Consider the following 17,387-nt stretch of genomic DNA (forward strand, 5'->3'; position numbering starts at 1 on the left):
CCTGCTGCAAATGCATAAAGTGCGATTGTGGTCAGATCCAGTTGACATATTTAATTGGGCAAGTAAACGTATACTCTATATTCACAGTAAGTAAATACACTCCTGGAAATTGAAATAAGAACACTGTGAATTCATTGTCCCAGGAAGGGGAAACTTTATTGACACATTCCTGGGGTCAGATACATCACATGATCACACTGACAGAGCCACAGGCACATAGACACAGGCAACAGAGCATGCACAATGTCGGCACTAGTACAGTGTATATCCACCTTTCGCAGCAATGCAGGCTGCTATTCTCCCATGGAGACGATCGTAGAGATGCTGGATGTAGTCCTGTGGAATGGCTTGCCATGCCATTTCCACCTGGCGCCTCAGTTGGACCAGCGTTCGTGCTGGACGTGCAGACCGCGTGACACGACGCTTCATCCAGTCCCAAACATGCTCAATGGGGGACAGATCCGGAGATCTTGCTGGCCAGGGTAGTTGACTTACACCTTCTAGAGCATGTTGGGTGGCACGGGATACATGCGGATGTGCATTGTCCTGTTAGAACAGCAAGTTCCCTTGCCGGTCTAGGAATGGTAGAACGATGGGTTCGATGATGGTTTGGATGTACCGTGCACTATTCAGTGTCCCCTCGACAATCACCAGTGTAGGAGATCACTCTCCACACCATGATGCCGGGTGTTGGCCCTGTGTGCCTCGGTCGTATGCAGTCCTGATTGTGGCGCTCACCTGCACGGCGCCAAACACGCATACGACCATCATTGGCACCAAGGCAGAAGCGACTCTCATCGCTGAAGACGACACGTCTCCATTCGTCCCTCCATTCACGCCTGTCGCGACACCACTGGAGGCGGGCTGCACGATGTTGGGCCGTGAGCGGAAGACGGCCTAACAGTGTGCGGTACCGTAGCCCAGCTTCATGGACACGGTTGCGAATGGTCCTCGCCGATACCCCAGGAGCAACAGTGTCCCTAATTTGCTGGGAAGTGGCGGTGCGGTCCCCTACGGCACTGCGTAGGATCCTACGGTCTTGGCGTGCATCCGTGCGTCGCTGCGGTCCGGTCCCAGGTCAACGGGCACGTGCACCTTCCGCCGACCACTGGCGACAACATCGATGTACTGTGGAGACCTCACGCCCCACATGTTGAGCAATTCGGCGGTACGTCCACCCGGCCTCCCGCATGCCCACTATATGCCCTCGCTCAAAATCCGTCAACTGCACATACGGTTCACGTCCACGCTGTCGCGGCATGCTACCAGTGTTAAAGACTGCGATGAGCTCCGTATGGCACGGCAAACTGGCTGACACTGACGGCGGCGGTGCACAAATGCTGCGCAGCTAGCGCCATTCGACGCCAATGGTGTGTCCGCTGTGCCGTGCGTGTGATCATTGCTTGTACAGCCCTCTCGCAGTGTCCGGAGCAAGTATGGTGGGTCTGACACACCGGTGTCAATGTGTTCTTTTTTCCATTTACAGGAGTGTAGATCTATTTAATAACAGTTATCACATACACTTATAAACAAGATTCGTTGTTAATATTACTGATCTTTAAATGCGAACATTTTTAGGTTAGGCTTTACCGTGACTGTTATTGACATTAAATGAAACAATAAGTTTACTGTTACCAGTCACTGTTTATTTGTTTCCACGACGCGTTTCGAAGGTTTAAACCTCCATCATCAGGTGGATTGATGTATATCCACCTGATGATGGAGGTTTAAACCTTCGAAACGCGTCGTGGAAACAAATAAACAGTGACTGGTAACAGTAAACTTATTGTTTCATTTAATTACTGGTCTTATTAATTTTGTTATGGTAATTGCCATATCAAATCTTTTTACCTTATTCTTTTATCTCCGCTGAGTCGACAGTTTATTAGCAGATTCGAGGTTTTGAAGGAACATAGATCCTTTTGGCTTAATTGTACTTGCGCCAGATCAGGGCAATTACGACTTGTCCAAACGTTTGGGGATGAGGATTTTGAAGCACGAGGCCGTATGAGAGCGACATAGAACAAGTCATACTGAACACACCATGTACACTTTCGGCATCACCTGGTTATCATACTGAGAAATACTTTAGCTCTTAAAATTATTGGCAGTGACGTCTCGCCTACCTCCCCATCCTGGTCGTCGTTCCCAATCAGGGTTCAAAATCGCCACCTACCTTCGTACCGGGCACACACCCCACACTAATCCTGTCGACCGTGAGGCTGACTGACCCTCTCGAAGACTCGCCGAAACTCTGTTAACAGTTACACGGGCCTGCAAAACTCAACAGTTACCATTTCATCTGTGGCTGTGTAGCAAGAGGAAGCGCCCGGTCGTACACCAAGGAAGGTGAGTCGTGTTCTGTAATCGCAATATGTTTCCTGTGCTCATGCTCATGGTTCATAAGCAGCTACTATTCATTCATCTTTGGATGAAACTCTTTTTTTTCCCAGGCAGTTAAACATTTTCCCCATTTTTCTCGCAGTAGAATCGCATTATTTACGATTTGATGCTTCTAAATTTATGGACTGGTTCTTTTTTTAGCAGTCAATGTTTTGATTTGAAATTCGTAGCAGTAGGTAAAACTACACTATAACAATATACAGGGTGAGTCACCTAACATTACCACTGAATATATTTTGTAAACCACATCAAATACTGACGAATCGATTCCACAGACCGAACGTGAGGAGAGGGGTTAGTGTAATTGGTTAATACTAACCATAAAAAATGCACGGAAGTATGTTTTTTAACAGAAACCTACGTTTTTTTAAAAATGGAAACCCGTTAGTTTTGTTAGCACATCTGAACATATAAACAAATACGTAATCAGTGCCGTTTGTTGCATTGTAAAATGTTAATTACATCCGGAGATATTGTAACCTAAAGTTGACGCTTGAGTACCACTCCTCCGCTGTTTGATCGTGTGTATCGGAGAGCACCGAATTACGTAGGGATCCAAAGGGAACGGTGATGGACCTTAGGTACAGAAGAGACTGGAACAGCACATTACGTCCACATGCTAACATCTTTTTATTGGTCGTTTCCACTGATGCACATGTACATTACCGTGAGGGGTGAGGTACACGCACACACGTGGTTTCCGTTTTCAATTACGGAGTGGAATAGAGTGCGTCCCGACATGTCAGGCCAATAGATGTTCAATGTGGTGGCCATCATTTGATGCACACAATTGCAATCTCTGGCGTAATGAATGTCATACACGCCGCAGTACATCTGGTGTAATGTTGCCGCAGGCTGCCACAGTACGTTGTTTCATATCCTCTGGGGTTGTAGGCACATCACGGTACATATTCTCCTTTAACGTACGCCACAGAAAGAAGTCCAGAGGTGTAAGATCAGGAGAACGGGCTGGCCAATTTATGCGTCCTCCACGTCCTATGGAACGCCCGTCGAACATCCTGTCAAGGGTCATCCTAGTGTTAATTGCGGAATGTGCAGGTGCACCATCATGCTGATACCACATACGTCGACGCGTTTCCAGTGGGAAATTTTCGAGCAACATTGGCAGATCATTCTGTAGAAACGCGATGTCTGTTGCAGCTGTTTGGGCCCCTGCAATGAAGTGAGGACCAATGAGGTGGCCGCCAATGATTCCGCACCATACATTTACAGTCCACGGTCGCTGTCACTCTACCTGTCTGAGCCGGCGAGGATTGTCCACGGACCAGTAATGCATGTTCCGTAGATTCACTGCTCCGCGGTTTGTGAAACCAGCTTCATCGGTAAACAGGTAGAACTGCAACGCATTCTCTGTTAATGCCCACTGACATAATTGCACTCGATGATTAAAGTCATCACCATGTAATTGCTAATGTAGCGACACATGAAACGGTGACGATGTAGTCTGCGCATGACACTACTTTGACTCAGTCCTCCGGCTCTCGCAATGTCCCGTGTACTCGTGTGGGTTCATGGCAACAGCAGCTAACACACCAACTGCATCCGCTTCTCCTGTGACGGGCCTGTTACGGACCCGTTTGCGTGCTACGATCATACCTGTTGCATACAGTTGGCGGTAGATGTTTTGCAATGTGCGGCACGTTGGATGCTCTCTGTCCGGGTACCGTTCTGCATACACCCTGCAGGCTTCAGCTGCATTTCGTCGACACTCGCCATAGATGAGTATCACCTCCGCCTTTTCAGAGTCCGAATACACCATGGTCACAGTTCCTACAACACAACACTATCACGGACGTCTGGTAACACGGTGTACTACAGTTGGTCTGCGTGCGGAGACGAATGCAGAATAACAATAGCAGCAAGCGGCACTGCGACAGCTAGACCAAACCACAACAGTGCACTACAGCCACACTCGTAGACACGGTCGTCATCGTAAACATGTCCCTGCAGATGCTGCTCGCCGACCGTGGCCCGTGTTTGTTACAACATGCAACTGAACGTCGGAGGTTCCAAGCGTCAACTTTAGGTTACAATATCTCCGGATGTAATTAACATTTTACAATGCAACAAACGGCACTGATTACGTATTTGTTTATATGTTCAGATGTGCTAACAAAACTAACGTGGGTCCATTTAAAAAAACGCAGGTTTGTGTTAAAAAACCGACTTCCGTGCTTTTTTGTATGGTTTGTAATAACCAATTACACTAGCCCCTCTCCTCACGTTCGGTCTGTGGAATCGGTTCGTCAGTATTTGATGTGGTTTACGAAATATATCCAGCGGTAACGTTAGGTGTCTCACCCTGTATACATATCCAAATCTGTAAATCTGTGGAACGTCATGCATATGTCACTTTAAGTTTCAATCGACATGTGTGTTGCCAAAAACGTCCCTAGGGAAGATACTAAAATTATCAGTCTTGTTGTTAACGAGTACATAAAAAACCAGAGCTTAACTTTTGATTATTCAAAATAATATGAACTCATTCATCTACAGTGCCCTTCATACAATTTTTTCTTTCTCACAGCCACATTTCATTTACTAAAATTAATAAATATGAACATACTCGTGTTCATTTTTTATTTCAGTAACATTTGATATGCTCTCTAAGAGGATTTGGCTGTTTGCCATATTGTTTATAACAGATGTACCAGTTAAAATTACACATAATATTTAAAAGAATTGAGGATGAAATCAGTTGTTTTATCCTAAATGTCACCACATCCGATAAATATCAAAGTGACGTTAATTTCATTATAATCTCGATGAATGTTTTTGATAAAAGCAAATAGTGTTAAAGAAGCAACTTTGATGTACGTGCCAAGTAGAAGTGAGATGTTGATAGTATCTCTGAATTTTTCCACTTTACTACTATCTGCTGTTTTGTCACATGAGATACGATGTGACCCTTCCTGCATGCCACTGAGACTCTCTGGGTTAATGAAATCCAGCAAAATTTTCTCAAAGCTTTTGTATGGAATACAGAATATAGAACGACAACAATAACTTTCTTTAAAATGGAAATAAAGCCTGACGTGTGAAAAATGCTACAGGTTTATTTCTCTCTCTTACAGTTTTCCTTTTTTTTCTCTCCAGACATCGATGATACCTTCACAATTTTTTCTGTACGTAAAGCTGGTACTATCAGGTGTGAACCAAAGTTTCTGGTCCATTCACATAGGTAACAATGAACCATCCAGATTAACAACAGGCATTATTGTGTAAAAAAAAGTGTCAATAGTAGAAATTGAATGTCAATTCCCCTTTGTATTTTTCACCTTTGATTGAAATTCCCTTTTTAATATCAGATCTTCGTGTATTGTCCATTCAAGGTTCACTTAAACTGGCGATACCGCGCTAGTCAATTTGCATTCGTAAAACAAGCTGCGAGCAGTTCAGTTTCAGTCATGCGGTTGCGATATGTTTCTCGATACGCATTGTATCTCTGTATGGGATTTTTTTTTTTTTTTGAACAAATAGGCTAACTCTAAATTCTCTTCCTCTTACATCGTTAGTATTGTCTACTCTAAAGCATGATCATGTGCGCAATGTGGTTTCCCTGGCAATAAAATTTGTTTGAATTCAAAGAAATATTTAAAAGTCACTCATTTATTGTCACTGTTATTTCTGATATACTTCTACATTGTTTTGCTGCTTTGGTTTTGTATCTTGATATTTGACATGCAGACTAAATCAAAGAGTCGATAGATAAGCTTTCTCTATAGCTTACTCCTATTCTCTTCAAAATTTCGAACATTTTGCACCATTTTACATTGTCGAACGCTTTTTCTAGGTCGACAAATCCTATGAAAGTGTCTTGATTTTTCTTTAGTCTTGCATCCATTATCAGTCGCAGTGTCGTGACTGCCTCTCTGGTGCCATTATCTTCCTTAAAGCCAAACTGATCAACACCTAATAGATCCTCACTTTTCTTTTCTATTCTTATATATATCATTCTTGTCAATATCTTCGATGCATGAGATGTTAATCTGATTGTCCGGTAGTCCTCACATCTATCTGCCTTTGCTGTCTAAGGAATTGTGTGCATGATATTTTTCCGAAAGTCTGATGGCACGTCGCCAGTCTCATAGATTCTACTCACATAGTTGGTTGCTACTTCTCCCAATGACTTCAGATATTCCAATGGAATATTGCCCATCCCCTCAGCCTTATTTGATTTCAAGTCCTCCAAAGCCCTCTCAAATTCTACCTCTAATACTGGATCCCCTATGTCTTCTATGTCAACACTCTTCTCTTCTCCTAGCACTCCATCTGACACGTCTTCCCCCTACTAGAGTCCTTCAATGTATTCTTCCTATCTATCCGCCCTCTCCTTTGCTCTCAGGAGTGGAATTCCCACTGCACTCTTCATGTTACCACCATTGCTTTTAACCCGGTAGTGCACACTCCTGGAAATGGGGTGCACAAGCGTCAAACACGTAGCTGTTCTTTCAGACCCTTACAGATTACATCGATTTTTAATTACCATCAGATGACTCTTATTGTTATCTTTTATATGTGCCGACAAAATGGCTTCTTTTAACCAATTCTCAGACATTGTATTAATGTGAATATTTCTCCGTGGTCTGACAGACCAGCTTACTGCTGGGTTAATTCCCCCGAATGTTGTTTTCACTTTCCTATATGCTGAGTCAGTCTTACTGCGATCATTTCAGTTTCAATTTCTTCACATTTTTCCTGCAGCCATTTTGCCTGAGCTTCCCTGCATTTCCTATTTATTTCATTCGTAAGTGACTTGTATTTCTGTATTCCTGAATCTCCCTGAACATTTTTATACATACTTCTTCCATCGATCAGATGAAGTATTTCCTCTGTTACCCATGGCTTCTTCATATTTACATTCCTTGTTCCTATGTTTATCATCCCAACATCTGTGATTGCTGTTTTTAGAGATGTCCACTCTTCTTCACTTGAACTTCCTACTCTGGTATTCACGACCGCAGTATCCACAGCCTTTGCGATCTTCAAATTTGTCTCATCATTCCTCAGAGCTTTGGTATCCCATTTAATTCCCAACTGGTTCTTTCGGAAGGTTCTTTTAAACACAAGCCTGTTCTTCATCATTACTAAATTGTGATCTGAGTCTATATCGGCTCCTGGGTACGCTCTACAATCTACTATCCGATTTGCAGTGATCTTTTGCATGCACACACATTTGCATAGATATCTGTGCAGACAAATCGTAATGTGTGGACAGGCCTTTCCATGTGAGCGCCAACACACTAAATAAATGCTTTCGTGATTTCTTTTAGGTAACTTCCATTGTGTCTCAGCAGCTGAAATTTCGCATGTGGGTTTAAGTGACGTCAACTACGAGTGTCAGAAATGAAGGCAAGGTTCGACATGAGAAGTCTGATTATCTCGACTATATTCACCCTGACCTGGGGAGAGTCCTTGAGCCAATTGGTGGTACTTGAGCCCAGAGGGTTCTTTTGTGTGTGGCCCATTATAAGTTATTCATATGTTATTGTTATTATTATGTGTATAGATAGGTTCATTTTATTTTCATTTATATTTCATTCCAGGTTAAAACATTTCCTTTCATACAACAAAGAGATGGGACCTAAAAAACTATCTGGAAGTGCATTTAAAAAACTGAGAAAAGAAAATGTAAGAACTGCAGCTCTCCTTTCAGGAGCCTTGAACAATTGGCTAAAGCCCAACAAGGAGGTGGACACATGTAACACTGCAACAGATCAAGATGAGAGTAATGCCGATTTTGAATCTGATGATACGGAAACACATCCACATACAAATCATGACAATCAACCACAACCATCAACTTCCCATCATATAGCCCCACCAGTTTCAGAAAACAACTATGAAGAATACGAATCTTCCACACACAGTTCTTTAGATGAGGAAGTATCAGCATTTGATTGTCATGATTTACCTCCACTAGAAGAACACTCTTCACCAGAAATAGGTGAAATAGTTTTTAATCATCCAAAAAATTGGTCTAGCTATCCATTGATCCTGTGTTGGATGGAGATAGACGTTTTGATGGCAAGTGGTTTTACAAAAAGCTCACAAATGGCGAACGTGTGTGAAGACAATGGTTACTTTATAGTCAGTCGGAAGATTCTCTATTTTGTTTTCCCTCTCTCCTCTTTGGGAACGATTATCGTGGAAAGTCATCTTCATTTTCAGATTTTAATAAGGGCTTCAATGACTGGAAACACTTAAACCCTCTCGTTCACAATCACGAAAACTCGTCCAGCCACAGGTTCTGTTGCATGCAGTGGAAAGATCTGCAAAACCGACTAAAACAAAAGAAAACTGGAGATGATGAAATTCAAGAAAGTATTCAGAAGGAGTTATAGAAATGTAGGAACATGCTGAAAGTAGTCATAGATGTAACTATATTTTGTGGAAAGAAAAATCTACCACTTCGAGGAACGGCAAAGAAAGAAATCATTGCGGCGCCAAGTAGTGGAGTTTTTTTAAGCACATTAGAACTAATAAGTCACTATCATCCTAAACTAGCAGAACATACGGCATACGTTAAATCAAATAAAATGGCACTCAGTTACTTTTCCCCTAAAGTCCAAAATGAGCTCATAACTATAATTGGAAGTAATGTGAGGCAGAAAATCTTGAATCAAATAAAAAATGGAAAATACTTTTCTATCATCTTTGACTGCACAGACAGTGCTCGTATTGAGCAAATGAGCCAAGTTATTGGATTTGTTGACTTGTCAAATGGAAAGTTTCATTGACTTTATAAACACCAATAAAAAAACAGGTGAAGGCATTTCAGTGGACATTCTTAAAAAACTTAAAGAAGATGGGCTAAGGATTGATAATTGCAGAGGTCAGGATTATGATAATGGCAGCAATATTGCTGGAAAATATATCGGTGTGAAAGCTCAGATCATCAAACAAAATGATAGCGCTCGGTTAGTACCATGTGCTGCACATACACTCCTGGAAATGGAAAAAAGAACACATTGACTCCGGTGTGTCAGACCCACCATACTTGCTCCGGACACTGCGAGAGGGCTGTACAAGCAATGATCACACGCACGGCACAGCGGACATACCAGGAACCGCGGTGTTGGCCGTCGAATGGCGCTAGCTGCGCAGCATTTGTGCACCGCCGCCGTCAGTTTCAGCCAGTTTGCCGTGGCATACGGAGCTCCATCGCAGTCTTTACCACTGGTAGCATGCCGCGACAGCGTGGACGTGAACCGTATGTGCAGTTGACGGACCTTGAGCGAGGGCGTATAGTGGGCATGCGGGAGGCCGGGTGGACGTACCGCCGAATTGCTCAACACGTGGGGAGTGAGGTCTCCACAGTACATCGATGTTGTCGCCAGTGGTCGGCGGAAGGTGCACGTGCCCGTCGACCTGGGACCGGATCGCAGCGACGCACGGATGCACGCCGAGACCGTAGGATCCTACGCAGTGCCGTAGGGGACCGCACCGCCACTTCCCAGCAAATTAGGGACACTGTTGCTCCTGGGGTATCGGCGAGGACCATTCGCAACCGTCTCCATGAAGCTGGGCTACGGTCCCGCACACCGTTAGGCCGTCTTCCGCTCACGCCCCAACATCGTGCAGCCCGCCTCCAGGGGTGTCGTGACAGGCGTGAATGGAGGGACGAATGGAGACGTGTCGTCTTCAGCGATGAGAGTTGCTTCTGCCTCGGTGCCAATGATGGTCGTATGCGTGTTTGGCGCCGTGCAGGTGAGCGCCACAATCAGGACTGCATACGACCGAGGCAAACAGGGCCAACACCCGGCATCATGGTGTGGGGAGCGATCTCCTACACTGGCCGTACACCTCTGGTGATCGTCGAGGGGACACTGAATAGTGCACGGTACATCCAAACCGTCATCGAACCCATCGTTCTACCATTCCTAGACCGGCAAGGGAACTTGCTGTTCCAACAGGACAATGCACGTCCGCATGTATCCCGTGCCACCCAACGTGCTCTAGAAGGTGTAAGTCAGCTACCCTGGCCAGCAAGATCTCCGGATCTGTTCCCCATTGAGCATGTTTGGGACTGGATGAAGCGTCGTCTCACGCGGTCTGCACGTCCAGCACGAACGCTGGTCCAACTGAGGCGTCAGGTGGAAATGGCATGGCAAGCCGTTCCACAGGACTACATGTAGCATCTCTACGATCGTCTCCATGGGAGAATAGCAGCCTGCATTGCTGCGAAAGGTGGATATACACTGTACTAGTGCCGACATTGTGCATGCTCTGTTGCCTGTGTCTATGTGCCTGTGGTTCTGTCAGTGTGATCATGTGATGTATCTGACCCCAGGAATGTGTCAATAAACTTTCCCCTTCCTGGGACAATGAATTCACGGTGTTCTTATTTCAATTTCCATGAGTGTAGTTTAAATCTTGTCTGATCGGATGCTGCCGCTGTTTCGCCTCTAATGACTACTTTTTTTGGAGCACTTCAAAAGATATTTACTTTCTTCATTGGATCTACAGGAAGGTGGCAAGCTGTCTTAAGTAACTTCGACATTACGTTGAAGGGTAATTGTGACACTAAGTGGTCAACCAAACGGAGAGCAGTCACCGCTTCAAAAAGAACACTGAACGAACAGTCTGGAGGGAATGGCTGATATTAACCAATACAAATGGAACCTGGAAATGTCAGGGGAGGGGGGGGGGGGTGGGACTCAAGGACTCATCAAGCAAATCGACTTCAAATTCCTATGTCTTTTGCATTTGTGGGAAAGGATTCTAGTTTCGATTGATAAAATCAGCAAGTCACTTCAGAAAGATGATAAAGTGATTGTCAAATACGATTCAGGAAATCTGAGGAAGGTATTGGTCGAGCAATCGACTATCCAACAAAGGAAGTACAAGAAATCGGTATCGATGATAATTTTGCTGAAGAAAAGCGGAAGATCATATGCCAACGTCTTTCAAACAAACAAATGCGTGATGACTATCTCGACTCAAAACAGGAGTTTCAGAGGGAAAAAAATTTGGTTTATGATTAAGTCCTGACAGAACTCACTAAGAGGTATGAGGCAATGGCTTCAATATCTTCAGAATTTTATTTTATAACGGGTGAAGCTCTGTAAAAGAACCAATTGATGCTCTTCTTAAACATGCTGCAGATTTTGGGATTAAATATTCACATGATGTAGATGTAGTTGAGCTGTCACAAGAATTGGCAATTTTTCGAATGCAAGCTAAAGAACGCATTAACGATGTTGAAAAAGCAACACCACTTGACATTCTTAAAAAAATTCATGAGCTTTCTTTAGAAGATATGTATCCGAATATCCAAATAGCTCTTAGAATTTACTTAACACTTCCTGTTACGGTGGCCTCTTGTAAGATTAGCTTCAGAAAAATAAAGCTCATCAAGAATTATTTAAGATCATCCATGGGACAGTAACGTTTGTCAAATTTAACCATTCTATCGATTGAACATGAAGAGGTAGCGAAACTTAACTTAGAGGAATTAATTGATAATTTTGCGAAAATCAAATCCAGGAAAATAGCATTTAAGTAGATTAACTAAGCGTAAGTTAAATTTGATATAGGTAGTCCTAGCAACTCAATGTATTTTGAAATAGACTTTGTAAAATATAACGAGTTTTTGTATTTAAATGTGTGTTTCTGTTTCTTAAGCCTTCATAACACCTTAGATTCTGGGCTGTAAATTAGTTTCGTTCTGTCTTAAATTTCTGTAAATTAACCATATTGCGTATATATATTTGCCAATAAACACCTTCACATTTTCTTTGGACAAGGGAAAATATCAATCTCTCTGTATTGATAAGGGGATGCATTCTTTGCTTCCTTGGGGGTCCTTTAGAGGGAGCCATTTTAAATTCTTGCCGGGGGTGCCACATACCTAAGATACACCACTGCTGTTAATATTCTATGCTAGGTCACTAATATACGACATAATCAGCCAGTGTCCCGACACACTAGCGTGGAGCACACCTGAATTTACTTCTACATCTCACAATGAATTTCCATCCAAGGTAACATACCGCCTCCTCCCTACCAAAACTTCCTCAATCCTGTCACAAATACCACCTCATACCCCATATGATCACTCTTTTGACAATAAGCGTGGGTGTGGTACTGAGTCATATGCTTTTTGGGAAGCAAGGAATACTACATCTACCAGACTGCCTCCATCCAAAGCATTCAGTATGTCATGTGATAAAAGTGCAACTTGGGTTTCACATGATCGATGTTTTCGGAATCCATGCTGGCTGGCATTGAGGAGGTAATTGTGTTAAAGATACCTCATTACGTTTGAGCTCAGAATATGATTTAAGAGTCTGCAGCAAATCGATGTCAACAATATTGGAAGGTGGTTTTGTGTATCATTCATCTTTTCAATGGTACGATGATTAACTTGTCGCAATTCTCTTGGCTTTCCCTTTGTAAGGGAACATTCGAAAATGTAGTTAAGCATTTCAGCTTTTGCGTTGGATTACTCCATTTCAGTTCCCGTCACGTTCACTTTGGTGCCACTAATAGCCCTTTACATAGGACCAGAACTTCTTTGGGCTTTAATCCCTAATTTAATGTGCAATATTTTGAATCGTGTATAGTGACTGGGGGGAGGAAATTCAAACATCATTCTTTCTCTTCGTTTGAATGATTCGCGGGATAAAAGTGTGTCCCGAGTGCATTCACCTGGGATTCTGGAGAGTACTTCAAATTCTGAGACAAACCCACCGAAACTGGATTGATGGTAACAAAACAAAAAAAAAAAAAAAAATCGCTGCTTATGACAGTTTCGGATCTGTCACGTACTACTTACATAAATGTTCGAAAGTAACTTAAAAAAAAAAGAAAAAAAGAAAAAAGGAGAAGTTAACGTCTCCTCTTGACCAACATTCAGTCCTTGCCATTTAATTTCCGTAACGTTTCATGCAAAACAACATTTTGTACACATATTGTACCTAGTGTTCGGAGCTGAGGTTGTTTATGATATTGCAGAAACAGCTATAAAATACCGAGAAATTAAGAAATCGTCAACAGGACTACTATTCCTATTATATGTTTTATTGTCTTACTTCAGTTGCTAGTTTCTTGTAATTATACAGCGAAAGCAAATAAACAAATGAGAGTAGCATGCTTCTGGAATTGTACACTATAATCTGTTCATCATAAGAATAAACCCGATGTGAACATTACGCCGTGTATTCTTCCATGTTTGCTTTAATCTCATTGGATTTCGTTTCACGTGGAGCGGAAGCCAAGCTGTGAGCAGTACAGTCAAGTACGATCATAAGGATACGTTTTATGCTGTGTTGCACGCACACAGACTGAGCGATAATGTGCGGGACAACAGCTTTAGCGGCGCATTACACTTTGACAGCAATGGCCAGCCAGCGGTCCAACTAACCTGCAATGATGTGAGCAGCTGCAGTTCAGACGTAAAGAGAGACGAGCAAAGAAACAACATAGCTTCGAATGTCATTTAATTTTTAAACAGAATGAAAAGATATTCGGAGAAACTCCGGCACTACCGCGCGCTTTTTAGGTGACCAGACGGAAAGCATATAATGCACTCGTTCTCACCTGACATAGCATTCCAATTACAAACAAGAGTGATGAAAATTTCTAACTTAAACACAGCGCAATTTTTCTGAGCGAGCTGTGTAAGATGCAAAAGCATACTGCAGGAATTTCACTGTACTGCTGAATACTGAAGCCACTGAAGATATTAATTACAATCATCTGATAATCTCTTATCTCCTTCCTTATCCGAATCCGAGAAATGCATTCCAGTTCTGGAAGTGTCACTTGCTACTTTGATAACGAGACTATGAACTACAGAATCCATGAAGTCAACCAGGCGCCGCATTTTGTCTTCTTCTTTTATGACGAGCCGTTCTATATCCCGCCAGCGTTCGCCAGTGACGTGTGAAAATGCTGCGTGCGTTAGTTCCAGAACGTCTGTGTTACTTCTCGGGCCAAATCCCGCAGCTTGGCTGCTGATCAGCTCTGTTGGGTTCATATTGTACTGGTACAGCAAAAGTAAAAAAATAATAATAATAAAAATGTAGCATTTGTAGGATGTGCTCGATGCTGTAGAATTGTTTTTCATGTTTCTACTATACTTCTCTACCTCTGTGGTATAAAATGATGGACATAGTCCAAATAAAGAGGACTTGGGTTTCCATTTTGGCCTTAAATATTAAATTGTTATATTTTCTTAATTTAAGAAACTTTTATGAACAGTATTTCATAAAACATCGATAATTAAGAATTTGTATTTGAAATGAAAACAGGAATTTCGCGTCCAGAATGTAATTAGAAACAAGAAGAAGTAGATTATTCATAAAAAATTACGGCGAGTTTTATAATTACGAGATAACCGTATTTCAAAATGAACGAGAAAAGAAAGGATACTGGAGAGATTTGAACCAACGAACCATTAACTGTAGCTTGTATAAGCTCCGTTACGCTACCGACTCTTTTTTAAATATCATTTTGTTCGATACTGTTCGTTGCAATTGTTCAGGATGGACGTCTCATGACACCCGTTCAAGTTCACTGTTGATCCTTTCACCCAGTCTTTTATTCCAAAGGGCAGCTAGCCCTCTGACCGAACACGCTGAGCTACAGTGCCGGCTTGACTGTGGTACACATGATTCAAGTTAACAAGCTATGTATTACATACAGTCGCTGGGAAAACTTCAAAGCCGATTATCACTGTAAATTTATGAAAAAAAACATGAACAACCTATTTCTCGGCACTTTTTAGTCGTGTTCCAAGGGCGTGTTTCGCCACGGAACAGAGAGCAGCCTCAGCCATTTTCATACTGCGCGTTAACAGCGCGACAATCAGAGCACAACACTGCAGAGGCTGTGGCTGTACACGATTTTTTAAATATAAGCAAGTAGCTAAAGCATGATTAAGAAAAACGTTGGTGGCAGTTAATACATTTGACTTTCTTGAAGTGTCATTTAACGTAATGTAGTAATAATAATTGTAATACATAGGTAGGACCTACTTCCGAGGGTGTAACACCACCACTGTACATGTGCTAAGGCCTCTGACCAATCATCGCATTTGTGTTTGCTTACATCAGGTTTATTCTTAGGCCGGTATTATACCTCGTATTGTATTGTATTGTATATTTATTGGTCCTGTGTATCATACACTGTACAGGGGTACAGAAAGATGTAGGACAAGTCAAATAATTTGCAATAAAGCTAAACAGAGAAACTGTTGTATGGTTTTCAGTATAAAGCAATATAACTCTAACATATGGGAATAACATTTTACAAATAAATTTTACACGCACACATTTCATACTTTCGGCTTTGATTATGCAGACACACACTTATATAATAGACCACATATAGTACACAGATAAATTTGCATGTACACATTTCTTATTTTGGCCTTAAATGTATAAACTATTTAAATTTTTCACATATTTACATTTTAGATAAATATTCATCAACACTATAGTAGCAATTCTGTAGCAAGTAGTCACTCAATGCAGTTTTGAATTTATGCAATCCAGTTATTGCCTTAATTTTTTTAGGTATTTTGTTATACAGTTTTTTTTCTTCCTTTGCAAGGGTCCTTCTTGTTTTAGTGTTGTATGTGAAAACTGCATATGTAAATCTTGATTATTCCTTGTTTTGTACGAATGGATATTTTGGTCTTTTGGAGCAATCTTGCTATTTTCATCTACAATTTTCTTTATAAGCAATATTGTTTCTAGGACATATAGGCATGGTAATGGAAGAATATGAAGCTTTTTAAATGAGGGTTTGCATGAAGAGTGAGGTGCTGAGCCTTCCATATCTCTTATAATTCTTTTTTGTGCAATAAAACAGCTTTTGTTGGGTGGTGAATTTCCCCAGCAAATTAAACCATATCTTAGTAGTGATTTTGCTTGGGCACAGTACACATTTTTTATGGCTTGCATTGATGTGCATCCAGCAGGAATTTTTATAATAAAACAAATGGTATTTAATTTACTACATAGATGTTGTGTGTGTTTCTGCCATCTTAGGGCATCTTGGATCCAAACTCCAAAAAATGTGGTGCTATTTACAATTTCAAGTCTTTCGCCTAATAGTTCTATGGCTGCAGTTAAAGGCTGTTTATTCTGCACTGTGTGAAGATGCATAGTGTTTGTTTTATGTGTTTATTTTTAAGTTGTTCAAATACCTTTTTTAAAAGATTTTGATGGTGTAATAGGGAACTTTGTCAAATGTCGTCCAATATTTGATCAAATCTAGGACCTCGCTGTAGATCTGATCAAAACAGCCGCTTGTCTTCTGTTCACTGCAACGTCACATGCTACCACATCGCTGCAGCGTTCTGTCGTCTGTAGTCTTTTTATAAACATTGCCGGTAAATACAACTGGTGTGTGCCGACAACTACAAAATTAATAGAAATGTATGAAGCTGATGAGGCGCTTTACAACGTGAGGCACCCCGAATACAAAAATAGATTACGAAGATTGGAGACCTGATCTAACATGTAGCAAGAATTGGAGTGTTACAGTGAGCCTGTCTTCTGCAGATGTAGCAGTTCTTAAGTGAATATTGTGCTTTGTGATATGAGGATACACTTCACTGAGCACATACAGAAATGTATGCTCATCCATTCTTAAGTAATGTACCACTTGACGTCATCCACTATAAGCAAGTTTTGTTGAATACTTTTATCGTGTCGTCGTACAACCCACGGCTTCACCCAGGTACGTTTCCTTTTTGCCCCCTCTTCTCTTCCGCATGTGCACACAGTGCAATTGTGGTACATGCAACTTCTGCGGTTAATAACAAGTTGTTGTTGTCAGCCATCTTGAACTTTGACGAAAAATATGATGACAGTGTAATACCCCTTCTAGCGCTACGTCAAAGATCTTTGTCAAATATATTTGACCACATCTTTGATCAAATATTTGACAAAGAAATTTGATAGTGTAATACCTGATGAACGGGTTATAGAAATTGAAACGGTAATCTG

The sequence above is a fragment of the Schistocerca gregaria genome, chromosome 11, assembly GCF_023897955.1.
Source record: "Schistocerca gregaria isolate iqSchGreg1 chromosome 11, iqSchGreg1.2, whole genome shotgun sequence".
NCBI classification, from domain to species: domain Eukaryota; kingdom Metazoa; phylum Arthropoda; class Insecta; order Orthoptera; family Acrididae; genus Schistocerca; species Schistocerca gregaria.